Here is a 13,311-nt window from a genome sequence, read left to right as displayed (position 1 = left end):
GTATAATGTGGTATTTTGTTATATATCATGAAAATGATTATCACTGTGAAAATTCACTTTTTAAAAAAATTTGAGTATAGTTGGCACACAATGTTACATTAGTTTCAGGTGTACAACTTCATTCTCAATTCTAAACAAATGTTGGAACGGTATTGCATTTTGTTGTCCTGGTTTGGTAGGACTTTTGGGTGAACCCAGTTGATGTTTTAATTTTGAAAGAGAACTGACAATCAAAGGGATCCTCTTACACTTCAAAAGTGTCATAGTCCAATGAGCATACCATTATAGATAGTGTCTCAGTATCAACTACATTTTTAATAGGAAATTTAAATTTAACATATACCATATTAAAGAATCGGATTCTTAAGCTCAAAAAGATATAAATAAAATCCACCTTTGGAATTGTTTAGTATATCAATATAAAAGAGAAAGCAAGAATAAAGGAGGAGAGAAATAACAAGCAGAAAAAAGAGAGGAAACAAGGCAATACAGAAGAAAGGCAGGAGGGATAGAGGTATAAGGATGAAGGAGGCAGAGCACTGGAAGGAAAAGATACAAATATTTCTTTAAGGAAACTATTGAAATAATTCCTCCACAGTGTTTCTTACTCTTTTCAATAACTAGCATATGAAGAAAGGGGGTAAAAAAAAAAAAAAAAACTACATAAGATTTAAAAGCAAAAATTAAATAACATGGCCCTACTTCATTAAGGGGATAGATTCCAGTCTGATTCAGTGTTCCTTCTGTTAATAGTTAATACAAATAATGCCAGGATTTCCCCACACAGAATAAGGAGAAACAGCTGCCATGGAGTTCAGTTATCCTCATTAGTACACATTTGATGACTTTGGAATATCCCAAGAGCCCAGACATTACTGTCTAATGTCCCATCATAGTCAAGTCCTTTTGGCCTCAGCTGACCTTCAGAGACTTGACTGCTTGTCCAACACCTGCCAAGTGCCTCTGCCTTCATATGGTTTCAGGTCCTGGTCTCTCCTGATTGGCTTGTCACACTACCATCCAGGTCATGTGAAAATATTTTATGAAAGCCAAGATGTTTTAGATAAATTCAACTCTTGGCCAGATTCTGCCAAGGAATAAGAAAATCAGTATCAGTGACATCATTCAAGATTGAAGAGTGCATCAAATATTTAAAACTAATATTGGCATATGACTTGCAGTTATTATGCACATGTCTTGGAATTTCTAATTAATTCTCAAAGTCAAATATCCTAGCCTATTGTTCCTTTAAATATGCTCAATGAGAAAAATGTGGTAACTCTTCTTATAGCCTATATAGTTCTAGACTAACTGATGAGATGAAGGTGAAAAGTAATGTAAAATGACACAAAAGGAGGCAAAAATAAAATAAAATAGAATCTACCTGAAGAGAATAGAAGAAATATACGGTACTAGACCATGTGAATTATTATAATTTTATCTCTGAATTTGGCTTTAGGTGTGCTGCTAATTAAGGCTAAAAATGAAAATTAATAGGTATATACAGTTTTTGTTAAATTTTTGTGAAATCATATAGTTTGGTCCACACCAGCAGAAAAATATTTCACTGTAGCTTTGTTAAGAACAAAATTGTTATTCATTCAAACTGACATTTTAAAATAAAGAATTAGAATAAATGCTAAAGGCATAACAACCCTGAGGATATTTCTACATGTAGGACTTGTGATAATATGCACTATATACTTTTCTTCCTGTAGATCTAATTTAGTATAGAGACTAAATGTGTAATTTTAATATAGAGGAATGGATGGCTAACATATCCATCTCTCAAATATAACATTTCTTTAAAATCAAAGGTCTTTCTTTAACAGGAGCTTCATTATATTTAATTATTGATTGCATTCCTGAAAGTACCCCTAATGTAGAGACTGTGCTGGTGTATCAAGTACACCAAAGACATAGGCTTTAGATATGAAAGGGAGACTGAATTGTTATTATGCTATGAAAGTTTAAGTGCCAAGCTAATATTCTGACTCTGACATATTGTTATGGAAATGCCTTACATGATGCCTGCAGAATAAATGCTCCATAAATATTAGTGGAATCTGAGGCCGAGGCAGTCCAACACACTGATCATTGGCCTATGGGCCTCAGAGGGTCTGAGAGCAATAAATCTAAAGGAAATAATTTGGCTAACCTGTTCTTAGTCCTCCAAAGAATGGAAACACACGAGAAGCCCCTCATTAGTCTCTAAATCTACAATTTGGGAGCATCTATTGTAAGGTCTGTTGGATTACTAGAAATAAACCATGGATGAAATTCAAGGCTGACACTGAAGATTTGAATTCAGGTTTTCATGGTGAATTAATGTCTTCATTGCCCAGTAACAGATAGTGCTTTAATATTATGAGGATATGGAATTTGGCAGAAGCAGCTCGTCATCATTTCAACGGAACGACAAGTACAGGCTAGGACTTAAGGTTGATGACTATCATTGACCAAATAATTATGGCCAGCAACATAATTATTGATTTTTTTTTAATAATAGCTTTTCACTGTTCTGAAACTTGGATTTGTAATACTGTTGCCCAGCATCGGGAAAATCCTGGTATTTCTACACCTTAATATTAGGCAATTTTAGACTTTAGATAATTAGAAAACTTAAAGCTGTTCTTTATTATTTCACGAATTAGCTATGAATCAGATATTTTGAATTAAATATGATTTGTTTGAAAGAGTCTTTTTCCTTACTTTACTGAAATATTTTACATATTTTAGGCCCAAAATATATTATAAGGTTTTTATATATCTGTGTCAGATATATTGGCTGCATTATTTCTTTTGCCATTTCACATATATTTCTCATTAATTTCTTTGATGGAGTCTTTTGTGTATTTTTAAAAGACTATTTTTATAGCAGTTTTAGGCTCATCACAAAATTGAGAGGACTGTTCGGGGATTCCCCATAAATTCCCAACTCCCACATATGCATAGATAGCCTCCCTCATCTTCAACATCACTAACCAGAATGATACATGTTTTTTTTAACAAGGGGAACCTACACTGACACAACATATCACCCAAGTCCTATAGTTTGCATTAGGATTCACTCTTGGTGGTGTACATTCTATGAATTTGGAAAAACCTATGGGGATTCATATCCACCATAATGGCATACAGACTATTTTCATGGCCCTAAAATCCTCTGTGTTTTGCCTATTCAGCTCTCCCTGCCTCCTACCCCTGACAACAGCTGATCTTTTCATTGTCTGGATACTTTTGTCTTTACCAGAGGCCACATAGTTGTGATCATACAGTATGTAGCCTTTTCACATTGATTTCTTTCTCTTGGCAGTTTATATTTAAGGTAGTTCATGTCTTCTCCTGGCTCGATAGTTGATTTCTTTTCAGTGCTGAGCAATATTCCATTCCCTAGATATGTCACAATTCATCCATTCACCTTCTGAAGAACATCATGGTTGCTCCCCAAACTGAGAAATTATGAATAAAGTTCCTATAAACACCCACGTGCAAGTTTTTGTGGGGAATAAGTTTTCCTCTCCTTAGGGTAAATGACAAGCAGTATGATTGCTAGACCCATAATAAAAATATGTTTAATTTTGTAAGAAATCACCAAACTGTCTTACATAGAATCAGTACAATTTTGCAGTTCCACCAGCAATGAATGAGAGTTCCTGTTGTTCCACATCCTTACAGTGGATGTTGTCAGCATTCCAGATTCTAGCCATTCTAATGTGTGTATAATGGTATCTCGTTGTTGCTTTGATTTGCATTCTCCTATTGACATATGATGAGGATATCTTTTCGTATGCTTATTTGCCATCCATATATTTTCTTTGGTGAGGTGCCTGTTAAGGTCATTGGCCTACTTTATAATTGCATTGTTTTCTTGTTTTAAATGTTCTCTGTGTGTGTTAGGTTACAGTCTTTGATCAGATGTGTCTCTTGCAAATATAGTCTCTCAATCTAAGGCTTGTCTTCTCATTTTTTTGATACTGTCTTTTGCAGAGTAGTTGTTTATAATATTAATGAAATTCAGCTTTTCTACTATTTCTTTCATGGATTATTATCTTTGGTGTTGTATCTAAAAAAAGTCTAACCATACCCAATGTCATCTAGGTTTTCTCCTATGGCATCTTCTAGGAATTTTATAATTTTTCATTTCATATTTACGTCTTTCATTCATTTTGAGTTAATTTTTTTAAACATTTAATTTATTTATTTGACAGAGGTCACAAGTAGGCAGAGAGGCAGGCAGAGAGAGAGGAGGAAGCAGGCTCCCCGCCGAGCAGAGAGCCTGATGCAGGACTCAATCCTAGGACCCCAGGATCATGACCTGAGCCAAAGGCAGAGGCTTTAAGCCACTGAGCCACCCAAGCACCCTTGAGTTAATTTTTTTTAAAAGATTTTATTTACTTATTTGATAGAGAGAGAGAAAAAAAAAAAAAAAAGCAGGGGGAGCAGCAGAGGGAGAGGGAGAATCAGGCTTCCCACTGAGCAGAAAGCCTGATATGGATCTCAAATCCAGGACCCCAGGTTCTTGACCTGAGAGGAAGGCAGACGCTTAACTGACTGAGCCGTCAAGGCACACTTGAGTTAATTTTTTTGAAGAGTTTAAGGTCTGTGTCTAGATTCACTTTTTTGTATGTGGATGTTCTATTGTTCAGCACTACTTGAAGAGACTATCTGCTCCATTTATTGCCTTCACTCCTTTGTCAAAGGTCAATTAACTATATTTATGTGGATCTATTTCTGGGTTTTCTATTTTAGTCCATTGATCTATTGTTTGTCTATTCTTTTATCAGTACTACCCTGCCTTAATAACTGTAGCTTTATAATAAGTTTTGAAGTTGAGAAATATCAGTTCTCCAATTTTTTGCTTCCCTTTCAATGTTGTGTCAGTTAATCTGAATCTTTTTTCTCTCTACTTGAACTTTATAATCAGTTTGTTGGTATCCAAGAAGCAACATCTTTGGATTTTGATTGGGATTGCACTGAAACTATCCATCAGGTTGGGAAATTTGACATTTGACACTATCTTTCTATTCATGATCATGGAATATCTTTTCATTTATTTAGTTCTTCATTGATTTCATTTATCAGAGATTAAGTTTTCCTTATATAGACCTTGTACATATTATATTAAATTTATACCTAAGTATTTCATTTTGGGGCTATCAATGTAAATGGTGTTGTTTTTCTTTCTTATTTCCTTCATCCATTGTTGATTTTCAGACAGCAATTTACTTTTATATATAATTATTTTAGCCTGACACCTTGCTGTAGTCACTTATTAATGCCAAGAGATTTTTTTTGTAAGGTAGTTTAAATTTTCTACATAGACGGTCATGTCATCTAAAACAAAGATAGACAGTTGTATTTCTTCCTTCTCAATTTGTATAATTTTTATTCCTTTACTTGTGTTACTATATGAACCAGAACTTCTAGTATGATGTTGAAAAGGAGTAGTGAGAGGGAAAACCTTTGCTTCACATGGGAAAGCTTCACATTTCGCAGATCTTCTTTTTTAAGTTACGGAGTTAACTACTATTTCTAGTTTATTTCTAGTTTTTATCATGAATGGGTACTGGATTTTATCAACTGGCTCTCTTGTATCTATTGAAAGGATTCTGTGATTTTTTTAAATCTGTAATTAGATTACAGTAACTCATTTCTGAATGTTGAAATCAGGTTCGCTTGGTATAAATCCCACCTGAATGTTATTTATAGTTCTTCTTACCCTTTGGGGGGTTCAATTTGGTAATATTTGATTATAAATTTTTGCCTCTATGTACATGAGAGATATTGGTCAATAGTTTTCTTTCCTTGTAATGGCTTTGTCTTGTTTTGCTATTTGAGCAATGCTGGATTTATAGGATGAATTAGGAAGGATCCTTTCTGCATCTATCCTCTGAAGGATATTAAAGAGAATCAATATAATTTCTTCCTTACAAATTTGGTAGAATTCCTCTAGGAAATCCATTTGGGTCTGACACTTCTGATTTTAGAAGGTTATTAATTACTAATTCAATTTCTTTAATATATGCTTTTATAAATTGCTTCTTATTGTGTGAGTGCTGGCAGATTGTGTCTTTAAAGAAATTGTTGTATTTTATCTAGGTGAACAAATTTGGGACCTTGATGGATTCTTGGCCACATACATGCATTTCTTATTTAATCTGAATTACACTGTATAAAAAAAAAAGTAACTCTATTTACTTAGTGTTTGTTGCTTTCCTAATGATATTAATTTCCATTCATTTTACAACTTTTTGGGGTCAGTTTTCAAATATTTCTATCTAATTTAATGCTTCCGCTTTATTTATTTCTGTCTTAATAGTAAATAATTGATGAAATGCAGTATTCCAGAAAAATATGCATATTGTATCTTGGGCATATTTGACAATGTTTCTAGAAATTCACCTGCATATTCTTATAATTACTGATTAGTGCCAGCCATCAAGAGCAACAATAAAAAGACATGCCACATGATCCTAATATTTTTAGCAACCTGGTCTTTGTTTGCAAAAAATCTGATGACAATTTCATCTATTAAGGTGAGTTGTAAAGTAATTTAGATAATTTTCATATTATCATACTGAAAATACTAATTAAGTTTCCGTTATATCTATAAATCATAAAGATTATAAAATTAATAAAACATCTAAGGCATTCTTTCTTCTGACATTAAGGCTCTCTTAGAAGTCCCTAAAGATAGCTTTATCCATGACATAAGCCTATAACAGGAATTTTTGGGTAAGTCACTCCTGACAGCACTGTGTCACTTTTCTCAGTAAACTCTTTGCTTTCTTGTTTGGTTCTTATTTACTGTTGTTTTAACCTTGACACTACTATGACCCCTACTTGAAATATTATCTTAATCAGTCACTGATAAATTATTTTTCAAATATGCCTCTTCATGGACACACCTTGAACAACATTGAAGATGAACCCCAATATCATATTGTTCATGTTTAAGTATACATGTTATTAATATCAACTATGTTAATTATTTCATAAATATTTGCAATTGAGATTATATGATCATTATTACCATACTGCTAGAAATAGAATCTGACCTCTATGAATTCTGTTTTTTGAAATTTGTTTTAAATTTCCTTTAAGAAGGAAAATTATAGAGTATACATACCCCTTGTGATATTAAAAATTATGACTCCCCTGGGGCACTTAAGTGGCTTAGTCGGTTAAGTGACAGCTTTCGGCTCAGGTCATGATCTCAGGGTCCTGGGATCAAGCCCTGCATAGGGCTCCTTGCTCGGCAGAGAGCCTGCTTCTCTCTCTTCCCCTGGCTGCCACTCTGCTTAGTTGTGCTATCTCTCTGCCCAATAAATAAATAAATAAATAATCTTTTAAAAAATTATAACTGCCCTAACAAAATTAAATCCATATCAACAAATTTTAAAAGTTAAAATGGCTAGATTTTGAAAGTTTTGAAATAACATAAAACCACTAGTTATAAAAATTTTCAACTTGTTCCTAACTGGTTTCTGGTAAACTCTAATAGTAATTTTGTTTATTCTTCTCAAAAGATGGTGGTAGTTGGCCCTTCTAAAGCAACTGATGAATTGCAAAATGTCTCTTCTATCATATACAAAGATGAAATAAAACTGAATCTTAATTTATGTTCTATAGACTAAAATTGGTACATTCATTCTGTATAAGAATTTGGTCTTTGAAATTTCCACTTACTTAATTTGAAGAGAGACAGAAGAGAAGAGCAATTACAGATACAATATCTCACCCCAACTATTGAAATCATGTCATATTTTACCCAAAGAACAGTAATCCTTAGAATATATACTACCTAAGTTTGACAAAACAGAAATAAGGATAAAAAGCTAATGATGTAGAATTGTGGATTCAACAGAATATACACATCATATTCAAACATGTATGTATTTTTTAAATTAACAACCTAAACAAACTTCCCACTCCAAAACAACTAAAATTTCTGGATTTTTAGAAAATTTTTCTAAATTCAGAAAATTTTCTAAATACTTCAAAATTTAACAGGTAAAATGTTAAAGGTTGAAAAAGTTAATTAAAATTGTGTATCTAATGGTAAGAAAGAATCCAATCTTGAATTCACTTCAAGGGCAGCTAACAAAACCTGATAGCTTTGAGCCCCCTTTTGAAGATTACACCAGACACAATAAAAGGACTCAAAATCTAAGTTCATCCTAAAAGGGAGGTCTGAGAGATATCTGTGGAAAAGTGGAACACCAGAGGATTTCATAGCTCATCATGCTCATGTTTTTTACATGTAACGCAGTACATGGTGGTAGACCTGACAGAAAAATATGCAATAAGTCTATGAACAGAAGTACAACATCAGTATATAACGTAAGTATAAAACTTGATTTAATGGACATGTATAGAACTCTGAACCCACTAACTATAGAATGCATGTCATTTTCCTATCTATCTGGATAGGGATAGATCACAAATAGAGATTGAATAAATTTCCAAAGATTAAACCATGCAGATCATATTCTTTGTCCTTAAACAAGTAAATAAAACTTAATGATCAAAACTTCTTTTTAAAAGTAGACTTAGGAATAAAAAGATAAAAAAAATAGATAACTCTAGATTCAAAAAGTAAACCAAGATGAATATAAAATATATAAAAAATAGAATTTTAATGAAAATATGTATCAAAACGTGTAGGATATAAGTTTTACTTACTGTAAAATTTATTACCCTAATGTTTTACATTGGAGAAAAGAAATTATGAAAACAGAAATCTGTACTTCAAATTAGACAGCTAAAAAAGAACCAAATATTAGCCAAAGAATGTTTAAAGACTATAACAGCAGAGATTAGTGAAGCAGAAAAACAACATAAGTAAAAAGATTAAGTTAGCCAAAAGTTAATTATCTAAATAATTTAAAAAGTCAGTATTATTCAAGATAAAAGGAGAAACAGCAAATGTTAGCGATATTAAGACAAAAAAATGTTTAAAAATATAGGTATTACAGATTTAAAAGATAATTTGGTGTTTTTTAAAAAAGCCATTCCTTTAAATTTGACAATTTAAAATTTAATGTCATAGAAAATAAAAATTACTGAGTAGTGAAGAAATGGGAAAATTAAATAAACTTATGAACATTAGCAATATTGAATCTTCAGTGAAATACCTTCCCACTAAGAAAAACAGGCCCAGATGGTTTTTCAGGTCATCTCTAGTGAACATTTAAAACACAAACAACTTTTTCAATTTTATACTAATTCATCCATAAGAAATAGAAATTGGAAAACTTTACAAAAACTCTACCACTTATTTATAACTTCTAACTTTGATATGTAAGCCAAAGAAGATGAGTAAGAGAGGGAAAGGAAAACTAAACTGACTCACGAATAAATATGCTTGTATATATTTGTTTTATGTAAATATAAAACAAAGGGAGGATGTCATATTTATTCTAGAGATCATTTTTTACCACAAAGTAATGAACACCAAATTATATTGAAATCTTTATCTTTGTTAATTTATTTTACATATCTTTTTTCTTTAAAAAATGACATTTCTCCTCAAATACTTTATCAGTTTTATTGTTAAATGTTGTACAACAAATCCATCAACAATCTCACAAATGAATGCAGATTATAATGAATAAAAATAAATACTAAATAATCAGAAATGTTACAGAGCCTAAATCATTACTTTAAAAAAAAATCATGATGATTAGATTAGTAAAATAGCACATTTGACTAGTATTTCAGAGGAAGGTCAGGATTCAAAAGCTCAGTACCTTTTTTTTTTTTTCTTTTTGTAAAGTCAGCTAAAGAAACATTTGATTTGAAAATACTTGGTAAAACATTGGAAATTCATCTTTGTGACTTCAGTTTGAGAAAAAATAGATATACTAATACATATACACATAACAATGTTTCTTTTGTTTATCAACTATTTCTTTGGCGTTCTCCGTTTTACATTAGCTTATATAGATTCTGCATGTTAAAATAGAGTAGATGCATCCAATTCTATAGCAGAACTATAATTGGAAACAACTTTAGACAGAGTAAGCCAGAAATACAAATTAGCAGAGACTATGAGTCCAAAAGTACATGTATTTGCAAGTCACTATATATGACTATTCAATACCTATGTACACAATCAGTATTTTAAAGAACGTATTAAATTACTTAAATATATTTTAGCATTTATCTTACAAGTTAATTCACTTTAAAGTTTTGTCAATAATGAAATAGATCTTTGAGTATATATTTTTTAAAACAATGACACAGGAGCAACTGTTATTTCTTCTCTGATTTCAAATGGCCAATTAAAACTTGATTTTATTAATGTTTTTATTATAGTAGTGTGATTACAAATTAATATGCATTATCAAAATTGAACTAATTTTTGAGAGCTAAGTTAGGATTTTAAAATATATTTTAACTTATAATTTCTATTGCTTTCAAACACATATAACCCTACAAATACAATTTCATTAATTCCTAAAAACTGAACTATATAAGTAAAATACTAAAATTTCAGCTAGAAACAGATTTTAATTTTTTCTACAGTTATTACTTTTATGTTTCTTTCAATTTGCCACATATAATTACTACTTTTTCATTGTAAATGCTCTTATTTCTCTCATGTTCACCATGCTGCAAAATATTTCCTTATATTGGTATTTTATGAACTAAAACAGGAATGACAAATATCTGAATATTTCAGCATAATTCCTCCCAGCTGTACCAGGGCATTGCATTCTTTCCCACTGAGCCCAACATTTCCGCAAGGCCTCAGTTTGTGCTTTAGCTCTGGCAAATTTGGACCAAAGTAATGGAGACAATCAGGGTCAGGAACAGCATCCCATATAGAGAGCACAATAAATACTCCAGCATCTTTCCAGGGAATTCATCTCAGGATTACTGATTTCATCTCAGTCTTGGAAGCTCTTCTCCAGTCAAGATCCCTATTCCAGTGAATACTAAGGACTGGAGACTTCAGTCCTGTCCCAGATCTAGGATACTTTTGCCAGAGCAACTACCAGCTGGAATCCTTCACCTCAAGCTACCCTTGTCTCAATTTATACTCTTAGGATCGCTAAAGCAACCTTGAAGCCTGATATGTAGGTTAAGTGAAAATTTTAAACTAGCCAGAACTGTTAAGTACCTACCCTATAGTCAATATCTTCTTCAAAATATGGTTAGGATTAATATACCTTAGAATGTAATGCTTTCTGAAACAGTGGTTTCTAAATTTTTGGATCTCACACACTGAAACACACACATACCACAAAATAAATTTAATGAGAGAATAAAATAGAGCAGGCAAATTTTTGTCATGTAAGGATAGTTAAACAAAATGAAATAAAACTTATCAAGCAACAAAAATGATGACCACAGCATCATAAAATAAATAACACATAAAGGAGAAGAAAAAAGGGAATGACATCATCTCAGAATACTAGACAACTGGTAGATTAATATTGACCTACATAAATGTTCATTTTGCTAAGAGCTGGTGAAAATCCATCACCCGTCTACAGATATAGTTGACATAAAAATAAGGAACTTTCAGGTTAAGATAAATGCAAAGGAAACAACTTTTGGGACTTCAATGTTTCCTCACACTACTCTCTGCATTTCTCTCCCATCCCACTTTGTCACAATTCAAAGAACTAAAACCACATTAATTTCAACCTAACTATTCAGGACTTTCAACTCTCTTAGCTGAATGAAACAGTTATAAATGGATAGTCTTGTCTCTGAATCATCTATCAGTTCTTAGGGAATCAGCACAGGATATGATCAAAGGAATCAATTCATTCAGTCAACTAACTCTTTGCAAGTTTTGTTTATGTTTAAATGAGGATATGTTCTTAAAGTCCATTCTTAAGTCATTGGGAAATAGCTTCCCTTTGAACTTATTGATATTGATGATAATGACAATGTCAAAACAGCATAACAACCAGGCTTTTGAGATTCATACTACACAAACCAAAGAGTCTGGAGACATCCTGAGATTTCATAAACCAGAAAGTAGCAACATACAAACACACTATAGGGATAATAGCTGCCTTCTGACAATACTTAACATCTTAATGTCTTATTTGTCCAACAAAGTATCTACAAAATGTTCTCAAATTAGAAGATGAATAGCCTAAATATATTTAAAAACATTTATTTCTTAATTAGACACTATATTTATGTTCTCAAAACTATACCAACAAGCAGCAAAAAATGTACATGTTTTTCCTTTTTTTAAAGATTTATTCATGGAAGGGAGTAGAGGGAGAGAGGAAGAGTGCCAAGCAGAATCCTGCTGAGCACATAGCCCAACAGAAGGCTCAATCTCAGGACCCCAAAATCACAACCTGAGCCAAAACAAGAGTTGGATGCCCAATTCACTGAGCCACCCAGTCACTGCAAGCATGTACTTCTTCATATCATTAGTAATGTTTTGACTTTTTCCTCACTAAAACAAATGTGCTTGATGAAAACAAATTGGGCATCCTAAGACAAAGAAGATACAAGTTAAATTAGGGATGAGCTAAAGATTAAACATGTAAAGAAAAGGGTCAAATAATGTAAGAAATTAATAAAAATATCCTACTAACTATTGGGAGTCAGGAGGTCTTTTTAATAAGGCAGAAAACCTGGCAGCTAAAAAGGAACAGAACGTGTATTTGATGATGTATGATTAAATTGTATGTGCTTATAGATAACCAAATACACTATAATGAAATCCAAAGAGAAAACATAGAATGGGGGAAATTTCATGACACATGATCCAAAAAGGAACTATATTGTTACCATATCAAAAGTTCCCATAAATAAGAAAAAGACATTCTAATAGAAAAAAAGCATGTGAACAATCTATAGAAAAGAATGCAAATCTCCAGTAGACATATATAGGTGTGCAACCTCTCTAATATTCAGTAAAATGTTCATTAAGACACAACCAAATACCATTTTTGCACATCACGAAAATACCATTTTTGCACATCACGTAAGTTTTCAAAAAGTTAATATCGAATGTTGGTGAGGAAGCTGGGAATTGGCATTTTAATACATTAACTGTAGAAGTGTGAAATACTACAGTCATTTAGAAAATCACCCAAAATAGCTTTCAAAAAAATCTTTTAAAAACAAATTTTAACATAGTACCACCATCTTTTGGAAACTATCCTACAAATATAAAATCACAGTGTGAAGTCATCTATATTTAAGGATATTTATTCCATCTTTATTTATAGTGGCAAAAATAGAAAGCCATCTGAATATTTATCAAGAGAGAATCAAACGAATACATTAATGGTACAAGTGTGCTATGAAATAGTGAGCAGGTAT

General features: G+C 32.0%; 1 protein-coding gene across 5 annotated transcripts in view; it reads right to left on the bottom strand.

Annotated features, from left to right (window-relative positions):
- SGCZ (sarcoglycan zeta) overlaps positions 1-13,311 on the bottom strand; it is a 1,085,895-nt gene that overhangs the window by 801,647 nt on the left and 270,937 nt on the right. The window contains exon 2 of one of the 5 annotated variants that reach the window (XM_032329032.1): positions 922-1,087. The exons of 3 other annotated variants lie outside the window; for them this stretch is intronic. The gene's annotated coding sequence lies outside the window, so the exon portion shown is untranslated. Of the gene's footprint in view, positions 1-921; positions 1,188-13,311 lie in introns of those variants that run through there. One more of the 5 variants, XM_032329033.1, reaches the window with a different exon arrangement.

Source organism: Mustela erminea, chromosome 21 (genome assembly GCF_009829155.1).
Source record: "Mustela erminea isolate mMusErm1 chromosome 21, mMusErm1.Pri, whole genome shotgun sequence".
NCBI classification, from domain to species: domain Eukaryota; kingdom Metazoa; phylum Chordata; class Mammalia; order Carnivora; family Mustelidae; genus Mustela; species Mustela erminea.
Note: the sequence above shows the minus strand (reverse complement) of the source record. Positions and strands in the feature narration are given on the sequence as shown.